Source organism: Ovis aries, chromosome 19 (genome assembly GCF_016772045.2).
Source record: "Ovis aries strain OAR_USU_Benz2616 breed Rambouillet chromosome 19, ARS-UI_Ramb_v3.0, whole genome shotgun sequence".
Lineage (NCBI taxonomy): Eukaryota > Metazoa > Chordata > Mammalia > Artiodactyla > Bovidae > Ovis > Ovis aries.
The window spans coordinates 17,979,661-18,006,222 of record NC_056072.1 but is presented as its reverse complement, the minus strand read 5'-3'; positions in this window follow the sequence as shown (position 1 = coordinate 18,006,222).

Sequence of the window (26,562 nt, the reverse complement as noted above, 5' to 3'; positions counted from 1 at the left end):
CACTTTCATAAGAGGCTTTTTAGTTCCTCTTCACTTTCTGCCATAAGGGTGGTGTCATCTGCATATCTGAGGTTATTGATATTTCTCCCGGCAATCTTGATTCCAGCTTGTGTTTCTTCCAGTCCAGCGTTTCTCATGATGTACTCTGCATATAAGTTAAATGTTATTGTAAAAAAATTACTCCAGAAGGTCATTCCACAACACAAGGTCCAAGAGTGTTTCAAACCATGACCTTCTCGAGTAATTTTTTTCTTTGAAATGGTAAATTTCAAACAATGGTAAACCTCACTCTGGTGTGGTTCCAGCTCCTCTAAAGGCACCTAACTATAAGGAAGATGTGCTCATTTCTCTGAAGCAGAAGATTCTGGCAGGAAAGAATTGGCTGCTGGAGACAGACTGACCTGAGTTAGAATTCAGCTCCATCACCCACCTGCTGGGTGAACTTGAGTGAGTCATTTTTCTTCTCTGTTTCCTCTTCCGTAAAATAATGTCTTGGGTGACGATCTAATTTACGGTCCAACCAGGGCACTTTGGAAAGTGGAAAAGGGCTCTTTTAATATTTGCATTAGGACAACAGGCAAACTAGGATGCCTAACCATTCTAATGTGTGTGTGCTAAGTCCCTTCAGTCGTGTCTGACCATAGCCCTCCAGGCTCCTCTGTCCATGGGGGTTCTCCAGGCAAGAATACTGGAGTGGGTTGCCATGCTCGCCTCCAGAGGATCTTCCCCACCCAAGGATCGAACCCACGTCTCTGCCTGTGTTGGTAGGCAGGTTCTTTACCACTAGTGCCACTTGGGAATTCAGGTTTTTGAGAGAATGAGGTAGTATAAGAGATTCATACAGTAGGATTAAATGAAAGCCCAATAAAGGTTATACCAGATTCCAAAAAAATCTATTCACTTGCTGATGATGCCTATTTTCTCCAACAGGTCTTGGTTTCAAATGCCTTTTATTTACAAACCTGTGCAGGTATGGCCCCTTGCCAGGCCCGCTATGATAAATGGGTGTGTGTTTTCCACGGACAGCTCAGCAGTGCTACTGACACGGCCTTGCCTCCCTCCATTTGCAGGTAGCACCAGCGAGTGGCAGGTTTCCCTGTGAGTCTGGCTCCGGAGGAGGCAGCACAGGGCCCATTTATCATTTGCTCTGCATGCCCAGAGTTGAATGGACCATACAGTTTCCAGGGTTGCATAGGTTCAATAGGGATAGCTGCTCTCAAGTGGTTGAACTTTTTCAAGAAAAGTCAATTAAGTCCTAACACATTGTACACCCAACAGTTTACAGCAGGCACTCGCATTTCTCCATTTTACCCAGGGATGATAGAAATTTCTTTGGGGAAGAAACAAAGGTTATTAACAACCCAAGTCCTACATAAGCTGTTATTGCCTTTAAGGCTAGCGCTTACCCTGGAAACAAATATATCTGATTATCTTAACAGGAAGTCAGGGTTCTCTGATGGGCTCCAGGCATGTTTAGTCTTCGTCTGGCTCCTCAGGCCTCCCTGAACAAATTGCACTCGTCATAACACCAACGACAACAGCATCCTGTAAAGACGAGGAGCACAGACCCAGGCCATGGTCTGCATGGATTTACACCTTCCACTTACGAGCTGCGTGAGCTTGGGGTGTACCTGCACCTCTTGATGCCTCAGTTTGTACATCTGTTAAATGGAAATAATACAAGGACCTAATTTTTGGGCACGTGAGTTAAGTGAGCCACTTTAAGTAGTAAGCCCTATCTAGATAGTTAAATTTTGTTTCTATTTTATAATAAAACAGGAACAGCATCACAACAGTAAAACCTCTCACCTCCTAGGTTCTTACTGTGAACTACATATTTCAGTAGGCTCTGGTTGGTTTTCCCTGACATCACTCCAGCTCCAGTCCTCAGACACCAGCTGGGAGTCCTACAATTCAGTTCAATGTCAATACTAACTACCTGGAATTAGTACAGACCCTACAGGTTAAGGGCTCAGTCCCACAAGACTGCTCCCCAACTTCAGACCCCAGCTGCAAATGGGGTCCCCAGACTACCCTCCCTTCTGCCCAGCTGACTACAACTTCATTAGATCTAATCATTTGTTAGAATGACTCACACAACTCAAGAAAGTGCTACATTTATGGTTACAGTTTATTAGAAAGGATACAAATGAACAGACAGGTGATGAGGCACACAAGGTCCCGAGTGTAGACAGCTCTGTGCCATGGAGCTGGGGTGTGCAACCCTCCAGCACTTGAATGTGTCAACGTGGAAGCTCTCTCAACCCTCACTGGTCCACATTTTCTTATCAAGGTTTCATTTACAGACATGATTAGTTAAACCAGTGGCCATTAGCATCTGAACTCAGACTTCAACCCCTCCTCTCCCTGGAGGTCAGGGCAGGGATGAACATTCCCTCTCTCTGATCATTTGGTGGATTTTCTGGAAACCAGCTGCCTAGGAAACCTAGAGCAAGAGTCATCTCATTAGCATACAAAGGACATTCCTATCAGTAAGAAAATCCTCAGGGTTCTGGGAGCTCTGTGCTAGGAACAGTACCAGTTCTCTGCGTCTGTCATCTCACTGCTATTCCTTTTTGAGGATGAGGAAACAGGTTCTGAAAGGCTGAGCTACTTGCCCCAGGTCACAAAGCTATAGGTCACAGAGTTAGGAACGTCTCCAAGTCTGCCCAGTCTTACGGCTTCTGCTCTTTCTGCTACACCGGACACACGGCCCAAAGTCTAGCAGTCGGAGGAAGACGTGCCCAACTGAGGCAGGCTGTCTCTTACTCTGATTTGACCTAAATTCATCCCTGTGGACCTAGCTTGTCACCACAGAGCGGGGAGAGCTCTCACCAAAACTGCAAGAGCAGATTCACTCTGGAAACTCTTTGGGGACAACAATGGGGTGGTGCCCTGTTGGGTGCTGAAAAGAGGAAAGTGGCTTTCCCCTCACTTCACAGCAGCACAGTACCCTGTTAGGAAACCTGGAAGTGACCCGGCCTGGCTGCACAGAAAGAAACAAACAGCTGCAGAGACAGGATGGCTGGGCCTGGCAAAGACCACAAGTCCCCTCGGATGTGCTGAAACCGAGCAGGACCCTGTGGGGCTCCTGGACACGGAAACTTTCAGTGTCACCTGCTTCTTGTTTGTGAGGAAGAGACGCCAGCCTCCACAACCTTCTGTGAGTTCCAGAGGGCAGATCTGAACAACTGCTAGTCAGAGAAGGGAGGGGATGCAAAGACAAGGGAGAAGCAGCCAAGAAACAGCTGTGCAGCCTTGGGGCAAAGTCCTGGTTCCCCCTCATGGGATACATGTAACAGTATCTTTGACCTCTTTACGGAACAAAGACCCCCAACAAATGGACGATGTCAGCGTTCTTCATCCCAGAGAAGGTCACAGTTCGATAACCTCCAAAGGACTGAGGCTGAAGCTCCAGTACTTTGGCCACCTGATGCAAAAAGTCGACTCATTGGAAAAGACCCAGATGCTAGGAAAGATTGAGGGCAGGAGGAGAAGAGGATGACAGAGGATGAGATGGTTGTCTGGCATCACCAACTCAACTGACATGAGTTTGAGCAGACTCCAGGAGATGGTGAAGGACAAGGACGCCTGGAGTGCTGCAGCCCATGAGGTCGCAAAGAGTCAGACACAACTTGGCAACTGAACAACAACAGCAAAAGCTCATCAGGAGACCACTTGAGGCCAGCTGAAAGCAGTGCAGGCCCTGCACATACCCTGATCCTTAGCAACTCTGCCCTTGAACCACCGCTGTAAAACCCCTCCCAAATCCTGCAGGTGGGGCCCAAGCAAGTTTTCCAGGGCATGAGCCCATTGTCTCCCCTTTTGATGGCAAAGCAAGAAAGCTATTGCTTCCTACTTCAGCCAAAACTGTTTCCAAGATTCAATTCAGTACCAGTGCCCAGAGGCTGAGGTTTTGGCATGCGTGTCAGCAAACAGAGCAAAAGATGAAAGAGAGAGAGAAAGTTCCAAAAGCCCCTGAGCACACGAGTGACTGAATGGATTTGTTCACAGGTCGGTAATGGAAAAGGTCAGTTTTCATTCCAATCCTGAAGAAAGGCAATGCCAAAGAATGTTAAAACTACTGCACAATTGCACTCATCTCACACACCAGCAAAATAATGCTCAAAATTCTACAAGCAAGGCTTCAACAGTATGTGAACTGAGAACTTCCAAAAGTTCAAGCTGGATTTAGAAAAGACAGAGGAACCAGAGATCAAATTGCCAACATCCGTTGGATCATGGAAAAGGCAAGAGAGTTCCAGATAAACATCTACTTCTGCTTTATTGACTACACCAAAGCCTTTGATTGTGTAGATCACAACAAACTGGAAAATTCTGAAAGAGATGGGAATACCAGACCACCTTACCTGCCTCTTGAGAAATCTGTATGCAGGTCAAGAAGCAACAGTTAGAACTGGACATGGACCAACGGACTGGTTCCAAATAGGGAAAGGAGTACATCTCCTAAGGCTGTATGTTGTCACCCTATTTATTTAACTATTATGCAGAGTACATCATGTGAAATGCCAGGCTGGATAAAGCATAAGCTGGAATCAAGATTGCTCGGAGAAATATCAATAACCTCAGACACACAGATGACACCACCCTTATGGGAAAGAAGAACTTAAGAGCCTCTTGATGAAAGTGAAAAAGCTAGCTTAAAACTCAACATTCAGAACACTAAGATCATGACATTTGGTCCCATCACTTCATGGTAACAGATGTGGAAACAAAGGAAACAGTGACACACTTTATTTTTCTGGGCTCCAAAATCACTGCAGATGGTGACTGCAGCCATGAAATTAAAAGACGCTTGCTCCTTGGAAGCAAAGCTATGACAAATCTAGACAGTGTATTAAAAGGCAGAGACATTACTTTGCTGACAAAGGTCCGTCTAGTCAAAGCTATAGTTTTTCCAGTAGTCACGTATGGATGTGAGTTGGATCAGAAAGAAAGCTGAACGCCGAAGATGCTTACAAACTGTGGTGTTGGAGAAGACTCTTGAGAGTCCCTTGGTCTGCAAGGAGATCAAACCAGTTAATCCTAAAGGAAATCAGTCCTGAATATTCACTGGAAGGACTGAGGCTAAAGCTGAAACTCCAATACTTTGGCCACCTGATGGGAAGAACTGACTTATTGGAAAAGACCTTGATTCTGGGAAAGATTGAAGGTAGGAGGAGAAGGGGACGACAGAGGATGAGATGGTTGGATGGCATCACTGACTCTATGGACATAAGTTTGAGCAAACTCCAGGAGTTAGTGATGGACAGGGAGACCTGGCATTCTGCAGTCTGCCGGGTCACAAAGAGTCGGACATGACTGAGCGACTGAACTGAACTGACCTGACCTGAAAATTCCTTGCCAAGACCCAACAAGATGCCTGGGGGTTACTTTTAACGAACAGGCAAGCGTGCGCAAGAAGAAACAAGAGCCAGTACAAATGGAAGTTATGACTCCACTTGGTCCCACAGGCAGATAGATACTGCTGCTGCTGCTAAGTTGCTTCAGTCGTGTCTGACTCTGTGCAACCCCATAGACGGCAGCCCACCAGGCTTCCCCGTCCCTGGGATTCTCTGGGCAAGAACACTGGAGTGGGTTGCCATTTAATCCAACCTCAGATTTGATTTCAGAAAGACAGCATTTGAAGCATTCTTCTCTTATTTATATAAAACTTAAGTGCCAAGTAATATGTGATTAATGCAATTGTTTTCTTGCATTCAAGTCAAGCACTCCAAAACCATCTTATTAAACCCAGATAATTGGTCTGTATGTAGAGACAGCATGTGACTGTGGGATTTGAATGACCAAGTTGTATTTTCATTACAATATGACTGTAAGTGCACCTTCCCAGTTCACTGTCACGGCTGCCATGAAAACCTTTCATTCAAGCAAATCTGACCATTTTCACACTAAAACTCATAACAACAAATAATAAAAATGCTGTTCCAGATGAGACAACAGATTAAGGAGAGGTTTATTTCTGCTCCCTCTGATGCCTAAACTGGAAACTTTGCCCACGCTGACAGATAGTGAGGGACAGAAAGAGCTGCTCATTTAATAGTACCACTGTGGAGTCTCAGCACATCAAAGGGTGCTAAGAGAAATAGACAGTCAACGGAAGGAACATGCGAGGATTGTGAATGTAAATGCTGTTGATTTTTTTTTTTTTCAGGTTCAAGTTTTATCTTGATTTAGCAGCCATCATGATTAAGCAAACTTTTTTTTTTTTTAAGCAAACATTTTTAAGTTCAACTCATCTTGAATGAAACCAGCTGCCATCATTAGGCAAACATTAGATTTGGGACATGTGTCAATATAAAAATCATTTGCTCTATTGATTGCCACACCAATGTAGAACAAACTCTGGACGGCCTGAGTCTATCAGAATCAGCTTGTTTTATCTTCACCTTGAGGGCTCCCTCCCCTTCAAATACCCTGTCCACCAGAGAAGATCCTCAGTTCCTATGGGTCTCTTTCCTTCTGCCCAAGGACTATTATGGTCCAGAAATGTAGGACCTCACAGCCTTTACTGCACAAAGTATTAGTCGCTTAGTTGTGTCCAACTCTTTGCAACCCCACAGACTATAACCTACCAGGCTCCTCTGTCCATGGGATTCTCCAGGCAAGAATACTGGAGTGGATAGCCATTTCCTTCTCCAGGGGATCTACCCAACCCAGGGATTGAACCTGGGTCTCCTGCATTACAGGCAGATTCTTTACCATCTGAGCCACCAGGGAAGTTCGTTTACTTCAGGAGAGGACTCTGTCTCCAGCTGGCTCAGTTACCTTCCTTAAGGGGACAAACCTAATAAACCTCTCCTGGCTACTGACCAGTGTAAAGTTACGGCTGCGTCATGGGCTATTTCAAGGTCAAGCACTCTTAGTATCTGAACCATCACCATGTGTTGCCTTTGCTCCCACTCCTCGAAGATTATCCCAGAACTATTCTGCAAAGGAAAATTCCTAGACAGAAGCTGGCATCATGCTTTGCGTTTTCAACCCCAGCTTTCAATCTAGAGGTTTGCAATCAAGACTTCAGAGGCCTCCTGGGCACTGAGGTTAGTGCTGACGACAATGCTTGTGGGGGCAACTGGCAGAGTGGATTCTGCTTGTTCAGTGCAGACTCTCCTAGTTACAGGTCTAGATCCCAAGGAATGCTCCTCAAAGCTGTGGTATGATTTTCATGCTACAGAGGAACCAGCTGTATAGTGTTGGGCTGTGGAAATCTGACCTCCAGCCATTTACAGGGAATTTCTTTCAACTTTAATGGCTACAAATTCCTTATTACTCCTTCCAGCAAGAGGTGGGTCCACTACTGTGCTAAGTAAGATAAGTCAGAGAAAGACAAATACAGTATAAACTCATTTATATATGGAATGTTTAAAACCAACCCAAAGAAACTAAAACCAACCAAAAAGATATATGCACCCCAATATTCACAGCAGCACTAGTTACAACAGCCAAGACATGGACCAAATGTCTTGGGTCCAAGATAATAGCCTAAGTGCCCATTGACAGAAGAAGACGTGGCATATCCACACAATGAAATATTACTCGGCCGTAAACAAGAGTGAAATAACGTCATCTGAAGCAACATGAATGGACCTAGAGATGATCACATTAAGTGAAGTAAGTCAGACAAAGATAAATATAATATGATATCACTCACAGGTAGAGTCTAAAAATACGGTATAAATGAACTTATTTACAAAACAGAAAGAGACTCAAAGGCATAGAAAACAAACCCACGGTTACAAGAGGGGAAGGTGGAGAAAGGGATAAATGAGAAATTTGGGATTAACAGAAACCCACTATTATATACAAAACAGATACACAACAAGGACCTACTGTGCAGCACAGGGAACTATATTCAACATTATAATAACCTATCATGGAAAAGACTATGAAACAATAGATGTATATACGCACATAAACATAGATATGTATGCATATATATACATACCTGAATCACTTTGCTGTATACAATGTTGTAACATTGTAAATCAACTAAATTAAAAAAAAAAAAAAAACCTCATAGAAACAGAGATCAGAGTGAAGTTTGCCAGCACCCAGGGTGGGGGTGGGTGAAATGAATAAAGGGGGTCGAGAGGTACAAACTCCCAGGAATAAAATAAACAAGTCCTGGAGAGGTAATGTACAACATAGGTGACTGTAATAATAAATTATACTACTGGATTGTATATTTGAAAGTTGCTGAGAGAGTAGGTATTCAAAGCTCTCATCACAAGAAAAGAATTCTAACTATGTGTGATAACAGATGTTAACTAAACGTTGTGGTGAATGCTTCACAATATACACATATATCAAATCGTTATATCATGTACCTAAAACTAATATGTCAATTACATCTCAATTTTAAAAATAAGTATTTAAAAAGTGGGAGAAAATAAATAGCAGCTTTACAACTTAAAAAAAAAAAGAAATGATGTCCATTTATTATCTCCTTGAAGAAAGAGGACTGGCCTCTTTGATGAGTAGCATTTAGGCAAAAGTGATGCCATGCCGGAAAGAACTTTTAGGCCTAGGCTTTAAGAAGACTCTGGTCTCATGGAAGCCAACAGCCAAGTGAGAAGCTCAGACATCTGAGACCATCCTGATTCAGTCGGAGGGGCTCTGAGGATGAGACGCCACGGAGAGGAGGCAGGCCCGTCAGCCTCAAGGTGTCCGTGAGTCTTTACACGTCAGTAAAGAAACGTCCTGAAGGTGGGTCCCCCAGCCTCAGCTGCCTTTGCTCGTCATGCCAACTGGATCAGAACAAGTTCCCCAGCTGAATTTCTCCCAGACTTCTAACACCCACACAGCTGTCAGCAAAACGCATAGGCCATGAAAACAATTAGGGGTGGGAAGAGTTGGTTTTGCAGTAATAGATCATTGGGACAGAATTCATTTACCAAAGATGCTTATCTGATTCTCCCTTCATCCCATCACCCAGCTGCAATTCCTTCCTTGGCTCATTTTCTTTTTTCACTAGTTAGTAATGGGTGTCCCCATTGCCTTAAGGATATGGAGCTTTATCTTCTCTGTTGACAACCATGATTTCAGGCACGCATTAGGCACTCAAATATTCGCTGACCAAACTAAGCATTCCTTCAAAAAATAAAAAATTTAAAGTATATATGCTACCAGAATAATTGAGGAAATGAAATGGATCTCCAAGAGGAAAAAGTTGTAAACTGTGATAAAATTATGTTGTAATAATGCAAATAAAAGCTTTGATTCCTCACTTAACCTGGTTCTTGTGGTTCTTGTTTTCAAATTAAGAATTTAAAGGAATGTTTTAAAATTTTTCCTTTCTGATTCTCCAGAGTAAGACCCTGGACATTAAAATATCATTTACAACAGACATTACTCCATTATCGGGCAATGCTTCCCTCTTAAATGCAACCCATTTTTCTCACCTCAGGATTTGAATTTAAAAGGTACACGAAGGTGCTGTTTTGTTAAGCGGAAACGGTGAAATCAAAGGTATTGTCACAGTGCCACCTGGTGGTGAATGCTGATTCTGCACAGTTTTCTTCTGATGGCAGCATGGGAATAAGGAGAAAAAGTGAATCTTGGACCTCAAGTTACAAAGCGTATGACATTTTCGATCTTATTTGAGACACAATAGGCTCAGCGTGGGTCATGCTGTCCCCATGTTATGGAGGCCGAGAGAAGGGAAAGGACAAACATTTACTGACACTAATACAGGCTATAGTAGGCAAGGCCTTTCTCTGGCTTAACACCTGAAATAATCTCAGGATATCGATATTACCCTCATTTGCGTGAAGAAGCAGACGCGCACATGCGCATCGTGATGTTAAGCGTCTTGCCAGACATCTTCTCAATGGGGATTTGGATCCAGGAGCGCTGGCCTCTGAGCCCTTTTATACTGTATTGCACAGCAAGCCTAAACATCTTCACTGAGTTTGCTGAGCCGGTAAATTTCAGAGACAAAACTCAGGTTCCAGGCTTCGGCTCCACAGTTAACTCATTCCGTAAACTTTTACTGAGCTCCTACTGTATGCCAGAGGTTGTGCTGGCTGCGGAGGACAGCCCAGGGACCTGGATCTATCACTGTGTCCTTTCTATAGCCCCAGAAAGCCAAGCACTGCCCTTCCTTTCAAAATGTGACCAGCACATCAAAATCCAGTAGGCTCTAGTCAACTCTGGATAAAACAGTCATTCGTTCATCCAACAGTCATCAAACAGCTACCAAAAATGTCATTGTGGGCAAAAGCAGGAGTGGTCCCTGCCATCTTAGAGCTTATAGCCTAGCTGGGGAGACAGACATTAATCAAATAATCATAATGAAACATGAAATACTCATCCTGGTAGAGCTGTGGATGAAGAGATGAAGGGCAGAAGGGCATGTAACAGGGAGGGCTGACCAGTTCAGGTCGTCAGAAAGTGACAGTTGAGCCAACAGGGTAAGTAGGAGTTATGGAAGCAAAGAGGAGAGGGAAGAATCCTAGGCAGAGGAACCTCCATGTGCAAAGGCCTGGAGGTGCTCCACTGCGCCATATCACCCTACATGCAAAACTCCTTTCCATGAGCTTCGGCCTTACATTAGGAAACAGAAGTACATTCTCAGCACCCCAGATGTACTCGGAATCTTCTAGAAACCTAAGAAAATTGAAACAATCCCAAAGCACCCATTTTGCAACTATGGACTCATTAGAAGAGAGCCTCAAATTTGTGTGCTACTTTCAATTTTCGAAACACTTTTGCCCCCAGATTGTTTGTTGTTCACTTGCCCAGTCGTGTCCGACTCTTTGTGACCCCATGGACAGCAGCATGCCAGACCCCCTCTGTCCCTCACTATCTCCTGGAGTTTGCCCAAGTTCGTGTCCATTGCATCAGTGATGCCATTCAGCCGTATCATCCTCTGACACCCTCTTCTCTTTCTGCACTCAATCTTTCCTACCATCCGTGACTTTTCCCATCAATCAGCTGTTTGTATCAGGTGACCAAAATACTAGAGCTTCAGCTTCAGCATCAGCCCTTCCAGTGATATTTCAGATTATATTTACTCATCCTCAAGTGGAAATGTATGGTAATTTTTGCACACACAGAAGAGATGGAGGCCCAGAAAGGCTGACAGAGCTGTCCACGTTAGCAGGGAGCTCACAGTAAACTTCATATCCCAATCGAGTCATCTTTTCAACACACTTCCTAGTGTTAAAATACAGAGTAACTTAGCCCCTGGCCACAGCTGACTTAACCATGCTGCAATCCACAAGTAACCATTACCACGCTGCAATCCACAAGTAACCATTTGACAACTAAGTCCAAATTAATTCTGATTTTCACATTATTAATATTCCTAGCCTCTGGACAACAATTTTGCTGGACTTAATTCATGGGTCAACAGTACTTTGGTTAATATTCTGGTCTGAAAAACAGATACCAGTCTCATGTTTTCCTGGCTACCTAATCAACACTTGACTGGGGAATTTAATCAACTGATCGATTCAAGCAAGCTTAATTAATTTCTTTCCACTGAACTGCTCAATTCTTTAACATATTTTTAGCAAATTGATCAGTTACATGAGAGTTGGGAAGACCTAACAGGATAATTCAATTAATTTTAAATTTAGTATGAAAGTGGGATGGGATGGAATAAAAGCTGTCATTGGCTATTTTGTAGGTAAAATTCAAACCTGTGGTAAACAATGGCATTTTCCAAAACAGCAAAAGCGAACTCTGTCATTCATTTATTTGGGCATCTATAGATGGAGAAACAGTGGAAACGGTGTCAGACTTTATTTGGGGGCTCCAAAATCACTGCAGATGGTGATTGCAGCCATGAAATTAAAAGACGCTTACTGCTTGGAAGAAAAGTTATGACCAACCTAGACAGCATATTAAAAAGCAGAGACATTACTTTGCCAACAAAGGTCCATCTAGTCAAGGCTATTCATGTATGGATGTGAGAGTTGGACTATAAAGAAAGCTGAGTGCTGAAGAATTGATGCTTTTGAACTGTGGTGCTGGAAAAGACTCTTGAGAGTCCCTTGGACTGCAAGGAGATCCAACCAGTCCATCCTAAAGGAGATCAGTCCTGGGTGTTCATTGGTAGGACTGATGTTGAAGCTGAAACTCCAGTACTTTGGCCACCTGATGCGAAGAGTTGACTCATTGGAAAAGACTCTGATGCTGGGAGGGATTGGGGGCAGGAGGAGAAGGGCACCGCAGAGGATGAGATGGCTGGATAGCATCACTGACTTGATGGACATGAGTCTGAATGAACTCCGGGAGTTGGTGATGGACAGGGAGGCCTGGCGTACTGCAATTCATGGAGTCGCAAAGAGTCAGACACGACTGAGCAACTGAACTGAACTGAACTGAAGCTTGCATTCATGCCTTCTTTCAATCATTACTAGTGATTTTATATCTACTAAGTGCCAGACCCATGCCAAATAGAACGATACAAAAATAAGTAAGAGGAGGTTACGATACAAGAGTATGCCAACTATTAATTTATTATCTTTCAGCTCCAAATCCATCTTTCACTGCAGGTTCTGTGCAAAATACTTCTTTTGAAGATGACGTGACGCTAAATTGTGTCAGTAGAGGGCGCTGGAGAGACAATGCAAGAAGAAGCGGCTTCTCTTCCCACTTCCACACTTTTCCATTTGGTGCTTCTGGTTTCTACCAAAAGCTATCGCCAGCAGTGTTTGGGGGGTGGGGGACAGCCAGTGACACTCATTCCCATACCCCCAGGATGGGTTTCCAGTGAGTCACAGGCACCCAGCAGTCAGCTGCCAGCCACAGCCTGCCGGTACCCAATAGATGCACTCACCTACTCTGGCCCAGAGAACATCCCCACACAATGGGCTACAGGGGTGAAGTTCAGCCCAGTCTGAATCCCACCTTGGGTCCCTTCCTTCATACTCTCACTCAGCCCAAAGGTATTCTTTACGGTTCTCCTTACTTCCCTCTTGATAATCTCTGATAATACTCTCACTCAGCCCAAAGGTATTCTTTAGGGTTCTCCTTACTTCCCTCTTGATAATCTCTGATACAGGTCATTACCTGATTCCTTTACCAGTGGTGACGAAGCAGGGGCCACTTTCAGACCAAGGGACACTGGAGGTTGCCTAGACATGTTTTCAGTTTCACAACTTGGGGAAGAGGAAGGACTGTTTCTGGCAACCAGTGTGCAGAGGCCAGGGATGCTGCTCAACATCCTCGGGGCAAGAACATTCCCCCGAATCCATAATTATCCAGCCCCAAATGTCAATGGTCGCTACAGCTGAGAAACCCCGCACAAAGCTTTCCTTGCTGAGACAACTGTGTCGTTTGTTTCTCCTCCTTGGACCCTGACTCACGCAGGGGTTGACGGAGAAGTGCAGGCAGGTAGATGAAATTAGACCCTAGGAAACTTCATCAGGAGGTTTTAGTCTTAGCAGCCCTGGCTTGTCTCAAGATCCCCGCAATGTTTACAACTATTATTTGATCTGTTGTTGCTGGTAAGAGAAAAAACACAAGTGTTGGAGGATTAAAGAAATCCTGGGAATTTTTTTTTTCCTTTAGCTTGGTGCAGAATTTCCTTATTGATGAATGAGAATGAATGAATATACTCCACACACCCCAACTGCTCTTCTCTGCTGAAAACAGATGGTGGGAAGGGTGAGTAAGGACAAAAGACAGCAGCTTGTATGCTCATTAAGAAAGAGAATTTAGCGATGAAATGCTAGAATATAAAATTTAATGTAAAATCACCTCCTACTAGAGGGAGAAAGAACTTAACAGACCACCAATCCAATGGTACCCAAATTAGGAGGAAAATCTGAATCATCTGGAGATTTTCTGAAGAATACAGCTTCTGGGGCCGCAACCCATAATGATTAAGTCAGAATCTTCGAGAGGCAAGAGAGTCTAATACCATTCTTCTAAACAGAGCCACTGCTGGTCTATATGGTACCTTTATGAAAAATAGAAAAGGCACCCCTCTCTGAACCAGGCTCATGACTTGGCAGGTAGAGAATCTGGGTTTTAACACCCTCCAGTTATCTCCAGCAAGTTCACTTGTGCAGTGCGCAAACTTCACAACTCCACATGGACGCCCTGATCTGCAAAATGAAGAAACTAAGGCCCACAGGACTCAATTTCATTGTTTTGCTAATGTATTCTCAGGCCAATTCATTCATGCGATCACTGGGCACTTGATACAGGCCAAGCTCAATGGAAATAAAATGAATGAGACACGGTTCCCACCCTCAGGGAACAGACAGTCCATCTGGAAAATAACTTGAACAAAACGCTTCCGTTTGTCTTATTGAACCTGATCATCCAACAACATGGAGAGGTAGGGAGTAGTATTACAGTCTTTAAAACACAGGTTGAGAAACAGAGGGTATGAGATGGCCAAAATCACACATAAAATCCAGTCCTGAGATAAAACTGGGGCCCAGGCTCTTCACTCTCAGGGGAGGTCTTGTCCCTTAATTCAGTGGCACTGCTCCAGGAAGCCACAGTGTTCCCCAGATCCCAGCCTCGTACTCAGCTTATCCCCCAAAGGTGTGCTGTCAGGAGTCATTTTCTTCCCCAATCTCACATCCTTGGGTTTTATGCCTGCTTAGGGAGACTTGTCACATACGCATCAGTGAACACAGATGCCTCTCAGTTCCAGTGACTGGATCTGAGAATGAATGAGAAATTGTAGCGGGAGGTGGGACCATGTGAAGATAGTAAGTGGCCCTCCAGTTCTAGGGTTCATCTTTCCTCTAACGATTCAGTTTTTTCTCACAGCATTAATCGCTAGATGACACTAACACTTGACTGCGAATTTGCTTCTGCTGTACAAATGTCAGCGCCTAGAGGGTTGGGATTGGCCTATCTTGTTTGGTTGCCTCTCCCAGGAGGAGGACAGTGTCTGACTCATATAAAACACTGGCTGAATAAATGGACGAAGGAAGGAAGGAAAGAAGGAACACATTTTATAGCGCCCAGGAAGCTGGACCAGCCAAACCTTTATCTGCTTTCAGGAGAAAAGCCAAAAGCAACGTGATTTTGTAAATTTCAACAAGAAGCCATAAAACCCTCTATCTTTAATAATACAGACTCTTTATCAGGAAACTTGAGCATTTCCTTTCCAAACCCGTACTTTTATAACTAAGACATTTTTTGCTTCACTGTTAGTAAAGGAATTTTCTTGAGTGGCACTAGCCAGTTTATGGTCTGTTTCTTTTTATGTGGATTTTTTTTTTAATCCATCTCGTCATATTGTGCCACTCCATAGGTCCAGAATAAACAATCCAAATCAAATGCAGACAGGGTAAACACCATGCTAGTGATGCACTGAAGACACAAAGCACTAGGGCTGGGAGAAATCTTACAGCGTGTGAGTGCCAGTCTCATATTCTTCAGTATGTGAGCAACTGCAGCCCAGACAGGTTATAGGAAGCACTGAAAACCATGTGGCAAGGTGGTGTCAGGGCTGGGACCAGATCACATCTGTCACTGATGGCTCATTTCTTCTGCTCAGGTGATCAGAAATAGAACCACAGCATCAAGCACCTGTGACACAAACCGCCAGAAAGGCACTTTCACAGAGAAATGAGCAAGCAGGAGAAAAGGCTCGAATTCAGTGGCCCTATCTTCCACCTAATATTCCCACCACCCAGTTCTGGGATGAGTGAGTGTGACCTGAAGCTGAGTGTAACCTGTTTATTTTGTGGCCTACCAAACTGCAAACCCAAAACCTAGTGGCTTAAAATGGTGATCCTGAATACAGCACATGGCTCTACGGGTTGACAACTTGGGAGATTCTTTTGGCCTCAGTTCACTGGTGCATCAGCTGTCAGTGGCTGAGTATGGGAAGCCCCCATTTCTGGGGTGGCTGGTACATCCACTGGGCTGATCGCAGATCAGGTCTTGTGTCTGCCATCTCCCGGCCATGTCATCACAGCAGTGGCAGGATGGTGAGAAAGAGAAAAAGCCTGTGGGGCCTCTGGGGTCCCAGGCTGGAGTTGGCACAGCCTTCCTTCCAGTATTCTACCGGCACAGATAGCCTACCTTCAGGAGCAGAGAAACAGACTCCACGTCTTTATGGGTGGAGCTCAAAGTCACATTGCAAAGGCATGGGAACGGGGCAGGAATAATTAAGGACTTTTGCAGTCTCCCACATCAATCAACAAGGTGAACACACTTCTCCACTGCCCTAGAGTCTGGCACATCCTGTTTTACAGGAATCTTCCTGCCCATCAGTGAGGACACTGATGTATATCTTTGTTGGGTTTAAGCTCACATCAGTCTTAAGAAATATTAAGAAGACATGATATTTGAAATGGAGAGGATCGCCAAACCCTTCAGGGAAGTTGGGCTCACAAAGCCACCCTAGATTGTCACGTTACACAGAGGACAATTACACAGTTGTTAAGTGTGTGGGTCCTGGAGTCGCCAACTTGGGTTTGGACCTCAAGGCCACCACTTACCAGCTGTATGACCCCATCCAAACTACTGAACCTCTCCAAACGTCAGTTTCCCTGTTTGCAAATGGGACAACCATCACAGTACGGTTTCACAGACCTGGAGTGAAGATCAGGAGGAATAATACACAGCCCTCACTCACAGGAGGGCTAGCAAACACTGGTGACCATCAGTGTTTCAATGATGATAATAAAATAAGTGGTAAGTTTTCTCTTCCACACCCCTGACACTTTTGACTTACAGGTGCAGGAAGAAGGTAGCGCCTTAAAGCTTTATTGTCCACAAAGGAGAGAGTCCCCAGGGGAGCAGGAGAGGGCAATGGCCCAGTCCAGGAGAGCGGGTAGATGTCCCAACTTGAGAAGATGCAGAAGACAGTGCCTGTCTGTCTCCAGTGCAGCATCCTTGGAAGGGGCAGGACCACGCAAGAGGTGTAACAAACATAGATGGGGCTGCATCCCTAAGCTCTGTAGCATTCAGACCTGGAGAAAAGGTCTCAGGAAATGCCTCGGAGCCTCCCTATGGTCCTGAGCGGGTGCACTGGTCTGCTCGTTTGTTAGCTGAGTTTGTACTCTGTAGGCAGGTACAATGCAACTCATGGGCCAACATCACAACAAGAAGTGGGAGCCAGAACCAATCTATACTTTCTGCGGACTGCAGAGCAAATCAGTCTGGCTTGTCCTTCTGCCGTGTGTCATAAAGAGCAAGGCTTTCAGCCTGGTTTATGGTCCCAGCAGCCCCTTCCCATCCCCAGGGCCATGTGAGGAGCCCATGGGATTCTCGTAGTCCAGAGGACACGTGAAGGCCCCACTGGTCTCGCTTCCGGTGGCTGTGGTCCCTAGGGTCTCTTGGGGCAGGTTTCTCCTGGTGTCTTTTCAAAGCCTTTGCAGGCATGGTGAAGCTTTCCCTTGCTGACTGGCTCCTAAGAGAACTTTACCCAATCTTCTCAAGATCACCAGTGCAGATTTTCCTTGACTCCAGCTCTGATTTTTGTTTTTCAGGCTTGGGTAGGAACTAATGCTTCTTCCCAGGCCAACAGCCATCAGCCCCTGGAGCCCCTCCCCAAAGCAGCTGTCCTTCACCCTGAAGGACCCATCGTCATAAACCCATCAAGGGCCTTCTACCAAGGGCGAGCAGCTTTTTATAAGAACAAAATTCACATACCTCATTCTGCTTCAAAATGACAAAATCCTCATTACAAAAAGCATTACCCTATGTTTTAATTTTCACTCTTACTTGGGAATTTGTTCTTGTTAATTGCTAAATCAAATGAGATGCAAAGGGTCACAGGATATAGATCCCCCTCATGCCCTGTTCTTTCACAGTCTGGCAACACTTAATTATTCCATCTGATATTAAAATCACAGCCTCTGCACTCAAGGTTACAAGGCCAGGAAAATCCACCAGTCTAAGCTAACATGAGACAACAACATCTCCTAGATTCAGTTCCTGGAGTTTCATGTTTATTTATGAGGGATAATTGAAATATTTTAACAAACACATCATGCATTCTATGTGCAAGGCACTACTCGAAACACATACAAGCACTAATTTCTGTAACCCTTGTTATAACCCTATGAAGTCACTATTATTAGGATTAGTCACCTTTTGCAGATGATGAAAGCAATGTACAGAGAGGTCAAGTTACTGACCCAAGGTCACACAGCTGCTCAGTAGTAGAACTGGATTTAAATGCAAGCAGGCTGGCTGGCTGCAGCATTTGTGCATGTCACCACTATATTTTACTGCAGACACTGTGACTAGAACTTTCCACTGTCATTGTTGCTGTTATTTAGTCGCTAAGTCATGTCTGACTCTCGTGACCCCATGGACTGCATGTAGCCCGCCAGGCTCCTCTGTCCATGGGATTCTCCAGGCAAGAAAACTGGAGTGGGTTGCCATTCCCTTCTCCAGGGGTTCTTCCAGACCCAAGGATCAAATTCGAGTCTCCCGCATTGGCAGGCGGATTATTTACCACTGAGCCACCTGGGAAGCCCAGAACTTTCCACTATACCTGGGAAAATGTGAATGGCCACTCGGCCAAATGGCTAAACCTACAATCTCAAAATATTAATTCTGAGTGACTTCTAGCAACCACTCTGCGGTAGCAAAACCTCAAAGTTGGGCTTAGCCTTGAACAGCTAGGCTCCTGTTCTTGATCTTGGCTGAGTCACTTCACCCCTCGAACCCTTGGCTGCTGCTGCTGCTGTGAAGCTTAAAAGGGTAAAACTTGCAAAGCATTTAGAACAATGCCTGGTGCCTCTTAAGAGTTCAGTAAATATCGGTCCCCGTTAATACTATTATCTTGCTGAGAATCCCGAGAGAAGCATAGAACTCCGCCAAAGCCCAGCCACACACATGCTTCGGCGGCCAAGTCAGGTCCACATGTCCGGCAGATTATCCCAGGGCAGCTGTGGGATCGCTTTACCACATGCCCTTCCTGCCCCTCCAGCCAGGGTACCCTCTTGTTTAATGACAGGTCAGGGCTCTTCCCTGAAGGCATCGGAAATACAACAGAGAGGAAAGGGCTTAGGATCCCAGCCTCAGCCCACAGGCCTATCCTGGGGTAGTTCCTTATGAAAGCGGACAGACTTGCAGCCCTCCGTCACCCACCAGTGTGCTGATAGGCATAGGTTTATTTCAAGGCAGAGCTGTGGCCAGCGCTCTGACGGCTGGAGAAAGCAAATGGGAACCAACAAGGGAGAGACGGCCACGAAGGCAAACAAACGGCCAGCAATCGATAGGATTAATCTGTCGGCAAGCCCGACACCAAACTCGAGTGGGTCGGCTGCCAGTGTGAAGCATTTATCATGAAAGCTGAGATGCAGTGGGTCTGCCGAGAGACCAGGTTTGCATTTCAAAGATGCCTTGAGGAGAAGTGGTACCCAGCCTGCCAACAAGGTCTTTGAAGGTTTATAATTCCTCAGAACCAGCAAAACAATCACTTCATAAAGGCAGCTTAGCTCTGCCAGAGGCCCAGCTGAGTGACATGGGGCATCTTCTCACGCCTCCCACCGGACACCCCGTGAGTTGCTCTACAGTGTGCTTGAGGCTGGCGGACCACTCCACCAGGAAATCAGATCGTAACCAGAGGCTGATCAGTCACCATTCCCTCTATCAGGTACATTTCTCCAAAGCTGACTTACCCATGAGGCACACGAAGCAATACTTTCAGGGGACCTTGAACAGGCTTTAATTTTTTTTTTTTAAGAAAAAAAAAATGAACATTTAGGGTGAAGAAAATATTTTACTATAGGGTGTTAATATATTTGCCTTTATACCAACATTTTTTTTTCCTTAACGGAGGAAACAGTGGAGACGAAAAGGCCTGCAGCCCATGACCTGGGTTTCTCCAAAGGCTAAATAGACATAAAAAATCTTAACTTAAAAAACAAAGCCTTCACTTTTAGATGTTAAAGTGTACCAGGAAGCAGCAAGCTGATGGAGAGATGGCCCTCAGCTACTCAAGGTTGGGGGCCTGTTGCCAATCCCTTTGTTTTCTTAAACTTGTCAACGCCCCTCACGTGCCATCCAGTGCCTGGGACTTGGCTTCTGGGCAGTGGGCCTCCAGCTTCACTGAGCATCACAATTACCTAGAGAACTTGCTTTATGAAGCTTCCACCTCTATTATGATTCTTAGACTGAACCATGAGTTCAGTAAGTTAGTTCACAAATGGACATTTCATAAGGTTCAATCTAATAATCTGGCAGATCTGAGGTTCAGTTCAGTTCAGTTGCTCAGTCGTGTCCAACTCTTTGCAACTCCATGAATTGCAGCACGCCAGGCCTCCCTGTCCATCACCAGCTCCCGGAGTTCACTCAAACTCATGTCCATCAAGTCGGTGATGCTATCCAGCCATCTTATCCTCTGCTGTCCCCTTCTCCTCCTGCCCCCAATCCCTCCCAGCATCAGAGTCTTTTCCAATGAGTCAACTCTTCGCATCGGGTGGCCAAAGTACTAGAGTTTCAGCTTCAACATCAGTCCTACCAATGATCACCCAGGACTGATCTCCTTTAGGATGGACTGGTTGGATCTCCTTGTAGTCCAAGGGACTCTCAAGAGTCTTCTCCAACACCACAGTTCAAAAGCATCAATTCTTCAGCACTCAGCTTTCTTTATAGTCCAACTCTCACATCCATACATGACCACTGGAAAACGCATAGCCTTGACTAGACGGACCTTTGTTGACAAAGTAACATTTTTGTTGACAAAGATCTGAGGTGAAAACAGGTAAAATGTTTTTCTACCAAGTGATCCTGAAGCAGGAGTCGTTGAACCGTCCTCTCTTGGAGTTTGACATGTCTGAGTTTGGGTTCCACTGTCATCTCTTACCAGCTGCATCTTGCCCAAGTTATGAGACATAGCAAAGATTTTAATGTCCAAACATCTACAAGCACTTCTACAAGGCCAGGGGCTTTTCCTATGCTTTGTAAACATCTAAATTAATTGTCATGATTAGGCAAGGGAGAAGGGAGAAGGCAGGCATCCTGTCTGGAGGGTAGGAAGAAGGATGGAAGGAAAGTTCCCAGAGGTTTCCAGGGGTGACAGGACATCAGTGGGACCCCACCTGTAGGCCCAGTCACAGGCTTGACAGCAGAGTCCAAGACTTCAGTGGACCAGGTAAGCAGGGACACAGGGCCGCTCCGGAGTCACCAGTGTGGCTCAGTGCCTTGGAGCTGCCTAGATACATCCGCCCCCTGCAGCCACCCAGGACTCCAGAAGGAGGAACCACAATAATGACGTGGAGCATGCCTGCACCATGAACAGTGAAGGCTCAGAAGTCAAATTTAAATTAATGGAAAATTTTAAGAAGCTTGATGGGGGCATGTCAAAGGGATGTAGGAGCTGGTGGCTAGCAAAACAAGAGGTCCCCAAAGATGTCCACACTATAACACCCAGAACCTATGAATATGTTACCTTATGTAGCAAAAGGGACTTTGCAGGTGCAAAGTAGCTAAAGATCTTAAGATGAGGATACTCTGGACTGAAGTGGGTGCCTCCCAAAAGTCACATGTTGAGGCCCAAAGGGCCCTACAAGGAGGTAATTAAGAAGTCAGAGGGCGGGGCCCTAACAGGTTAAGACTGGCACCGATTTTGAGATGCCAGGAGAAAGCTCACATTCTCTGTCCCTGACATACGAGGACACGCAGTGCCTTGATCTGGATTTCCAGCCTCCAGAACTGTGGGAAATAGATGTCTACTGTTTCAGCCACCCAGTCCAGGACACTCTGACATGACAGCCTGAGCAGACGGAGGCCGGGGGACCGTCCTGGGCTATCCTGGTAGGTCCAGTAAGCACAGAGTCCCCGTACATACGAGAGGAGGCGGGAGGCTCAGACACAGAGTGGGAGCAGAGGTCAGAGAGGCACCTGCAGGCCTTGCGAGTAGAAGGGGCCCATCAGCCAAGAAACCTTGTAAAGCACAGAAGGGAAGGCTAGGAAGTCTCCCCAGAGGCTGCACAAAGCAACCCAGCCCAGCCAACACGTTGATTCCAGCCCAGTGAGCCCCAGTTTGGACTTCTGACTCCAGAACTGTAGGATAATGAGCTTGAGTTGCTTTAAGCCATAAAGTTCATGGTGATTTGTTGTAACAGCCGCAGAAAACTAGAGCAGGAACCAACCAGAAAGAGTCCAGTGGCCAAAAGTGGGACTCTGGGACCAAAAATCCATAGCATGGTATTGGATTACAACTCAAAGTATAAGATAAATCTCAGAGTTACATACTGATACAAACAACTGAATAAATGGGAAGAAAGGATAAATCTTCATTTATGGAATAATTCCAAATAACAGATATAGGTATTTCTCCCTCCAGGTAGAGCTTAACCATCCCCCATGGTTAAGTAAATAAGCACAGAATGGGTGAGCTGCTTGTAATGCCTTGTGAAGTCTCCCAAACTCTTCTCATCCGTGTTTAATTGTTCTGATCCTTGTTGTTGGGGATGGCATTGGTAGGTGGGGCAGGGAGGGGTGGCTACCAAAGTCACATTTCCCCAGGGGCCATCTATGCTACGTTTTCAGGGAAATAGATTCTTCATATCCCAATCCACAGGGTTTGGGGAGGAGGCAACAGGCACTTTTGTCTAGACCCTCCCAGAACAACTGATCTTCCTGTGGGATTTTTCTAGCAGAATCTAGAGATGACGAGCCTTCTGCTCTGATTAGAAAGTTCTCAGGATGACAGCGGGGCTCTGGGGGGCTGCTATATCCCCAGGAGGCAGAAGGAGCCTGCGCTCAGAGAGAGAAGAGAAAGCCCTGAGGCAGAGAGAGGCCGAGAGGAGGAAGAGGAGAGCCCTGCCAGCCTGTAGGGACCTGGTCCCAGCTGTCACCCAAGGCAGTCCCATCCCCACCCCTACTGCAGTCTGGTTTTATGAGCCAACAAAGGCCCTCCTCAGCTCACATAAGATCTGTTCCTGTTATTCCCAAACTAAAGAAACTCAACTGATGCGATCATCTAGCCACCATTCATAGATTTACCAGGTCCTCCAACAGGTGTTCACGACATGCTATGAACACGGAAGGCTGCGGCCTTGGAGTGGACACTGGGCGCCAGACTAGACACAGTTTAAAACAAAAAAAGGAAAGGAAAAGACACAGGCTGTGTGTCAGCTAAATACAGGAACACGCATGGACACAGGCGTACGTAATGCCTCATTTGAGCCTCGTAAGAATTCTGCCAAGTAGGTATCCTTGTCCCAATTTGACGGATAATAAAACTGCAGTACAAAGAACGTATTCACTGCTGTGATGATAACAATCATTATCATTAGTCAAGTGTTTGCCATATGGCGGTGTTGTACTAAATGCTCGTATATATTCATTTGCTGTGTTTCACTGATTTGAACGTGCCCATGGAAAAGATGCATCGTCAGTTTTTAAAAAAATGCTGTCAATTATAGTAGCAATGGGTGGAATTGTTGGGGATGGAATTGCATGCTCTCAAATTTCCTACACTGAAACCCTAACCCCCAGGACTTCAGAAGGTGATCTTCTTTGGAAACAGGGTCACTGCAGATGGAATCAGTTAACATGCAGTCATACTGGAGTCCGGTGGGCCCCAGATGCAGTATGACTTGTGTCCACAGGAAAAGAACACCATGTCAGGAGACAGACATGCACACGGGGAAAACAGGACGTAAAGATAAGAGGCATGCTGCTGCAAGCCAAGGGACTGCCAGAAGCTGGGAGAACCGCCTGGAACGGGGCCTCCCTGCAGCCTTTGATGAGAGGAGGGCCTTGCCCACACCTTGATCCGGGACTTTCAGCCTCCAGCACAGGGAAAGAACAGATTTCTGTGGTTTAAGTCATGCAATTCGTTGTATTTGGTTTTGCCCGGTGACTCAGCAGTAAAGGGTCCATCCACCTGCAGTGCAGGAGCCACAGGAGACACAGGTTCGATCCCTGGGTCAGGAAGATCCCCTGGAGGAGGGCAGGGCAACCCACTCCAGTATTCTCACCTGGAGAATCCCATGCAGAGAGGAGCCTGGCGAGCTGCAGTCCACGCGGTGGCTAAGAGTCTGACACAACTGAAACAACTTGGCTTACACGCAGCTGCCGTAACACGCTACAACGACACTCTTGCTTGGAAGGTGCACTCAGATTAGGAGATGCTGAAATGTCAGTTGTCCAATGGCAAAATCAGGTGGCTGGGCCTTCATAACAAACCCACAAGTTATTCCCAATTTATGGATGGAAAAATTTAGCTGCTAAGCATCTTATCCAAGAATCTTATTATGCGTTGGTAGAGCCAGGCCAAAACTCAATGCTGGGCTCTTAGAGGGTCCCTGTGCCCCCTAGAGGCCACCTACACACACTCACACACACAGTCACACACTTCTAGATTTATACATAGGTCCTCAAATTTTAGACCACTTACAGCTACCGACAAAGTGCCACCCTCAAAGGCTCGGTTCACTAACTATTCCTTTTCTAACCTCTGCAGCCAAGACCTAACTAAACTTAGTGCTCAGACTAGATTCGTGCCTACAGTTCAAGCTCCTCACTGAGTCACGAAGATTCTCCAGTCGTGCCCTGGTGAGCTTCTAACCATCACAGATCAGATGGAAATGGAAGAGGCCTCCTCCAGGGATGAGCAGGAGTGCTGACAGAGGCCGCGGCTAGCCTCCTCTGCACAACCAGTGGGACACAAAGCCCTCAGAAGGTTTCAGAAGTCTCCCAGATGACTTGGGGACATCTATGTCAGGGTCTGGCAACCTTGCTACATTCTGGGCATGCCTTTTAGCCCCTTCATCTTATTTCCTATGTGCTTTAGTTCTGAAAAGCATCTTGAGCAAAGGACACCCCTCAGAGAAAGTCCACTGTGGTAAGGGAGGAGGAAAATGTAAGGACGAATAATTTCAGGGTCTTCGTTAGGAGTTCATGATAAAGTGCCACGGCTTCCCACACAAAAGGGGGTTGGACACTGGCGCTGATGATCATCAGTCTACCTGCAGGACAGTGAGCTGGCTCACCTTGCCCCCTGCAAGATCCCTGGTGCCTAGCCCAGACCCTCGCACACAGAAAGCACACAATAAAAACCTCAGAATTCCTGAGAGGGGAAGTCTCTGTCTCAGAGGTTTACCATAGCCCCCTTTCTGTGTCCAAAAATTTGTCATGATAAATTCATTCCTTTGGACCTAAACAAAAAGCCACCTAGTAAAATGCCTAGTTCTCAGGAAAAGACAAACCTGCAGCACTGCAGACTTACCCTCTCAGCCAGAATCAAGTTGAATGCCTTACAAGAAGACTGAAGGGAGGAAGAAGAATCCAGGGTGCAAGAAAAGCAGAAGCCTAAACAGAAAAGCAGAAGATGAAAAGAGCATTTATGGGGCACCTACCAAGTGACAGGGCCTCCCCAGGCAGCTTCTCTACACTTAAGGTGATCAACCATTCCCTAGACACATTGGGCTTCTAGGAGGCAGGACTGTCAGGGCTAAAATCAGGAAAGTCCCAGGGAAACAAGGGCAAGTTCGTCATTGAACTTGATATCATCTCCTTTAACCCTCACAGTGATCCTGTGAGGTAGATACTAGATCCCAATTTACAGATGAAGAAACAGGTTCAGAAAGACAAGTCTTGCCTAAAACCATATGGAAAGTCAGTCACTGAGGCAAAATCAAGACTCATCTGATTTCAGAAGCCAAGTTTACTCAGTTTAGACGACGCCACAAAATCCAACTGACCTCACAGTTTATTCAAATATCTTTTCAGCCTCCAAATACATCAAGGGCAATGAACCCCAGCTTGCCAACCCATGAGAACATGCTAGAATACAATGGACCCAGGTTCCATGTCTGCCCAGTGCAAGGTTAAATAAGTACCTGTCCAATGAATGAATGAACAATCCAGTAGAGGCCTGGGTCCACCCACTTCGTCCCCACTCTCCTCCCTGCACAGCAACCTCCTCTCTCGGGTCTCAGTTTCTTGGGAGTTTTCTAAAATGGAAGGATCTAGAATCAGACCTTGGAAGGTGATAGATTTTGGCAAGGGGGGTGGGGGCAGGGGAAGGAGAGTTCCCAGAGGGTGGAATGGCATGACCCTGGGCATGGAGAAGGGACAGAAAGTGTGAGTGAACCCAACTGACTCCAGAAGAGAGTTTGCACCAGAGTGTCAGAAGGCTCTGGGTGTCAGGGAGATGAAGACATAGCAAAGTGGCAGGCACCAATTTATCTTCACTTATTAGTTTTAAATTTCTCTTTTTATGCGCTCTTAAATAAAAATAGCACATTATTAAAGTAGGACACACGAATTTCTAAGTACCATCCACATACTGGGGTTATTTTAGGATTATTCATAGCTGAGGCATAGTCAAAACACTGGAAATCAGTGCATTTGGCAAAGGGAAACAAAACAGTCAAAATCCGTACTGTATTTCCTGTTCCCCTGGGCTTTACACACCCTGAAAACCCACTGCACTTTCCCCCCAACTATCTGGTTACTTATTTTGTTATATTTTCAGTTGAGCCATACATTTGTCTATTCTGACCACTGGTTAAATACACAGCAGTTAGGGGGTAATCCGAAGGCCAGTTCCAACTGGACAAAAATATTACCCATCTCAGGGGCCAAGGGGACTGACATTTTCTGCATTGATGATTTTTGTGTTTAATACTGATAAAAGGTATT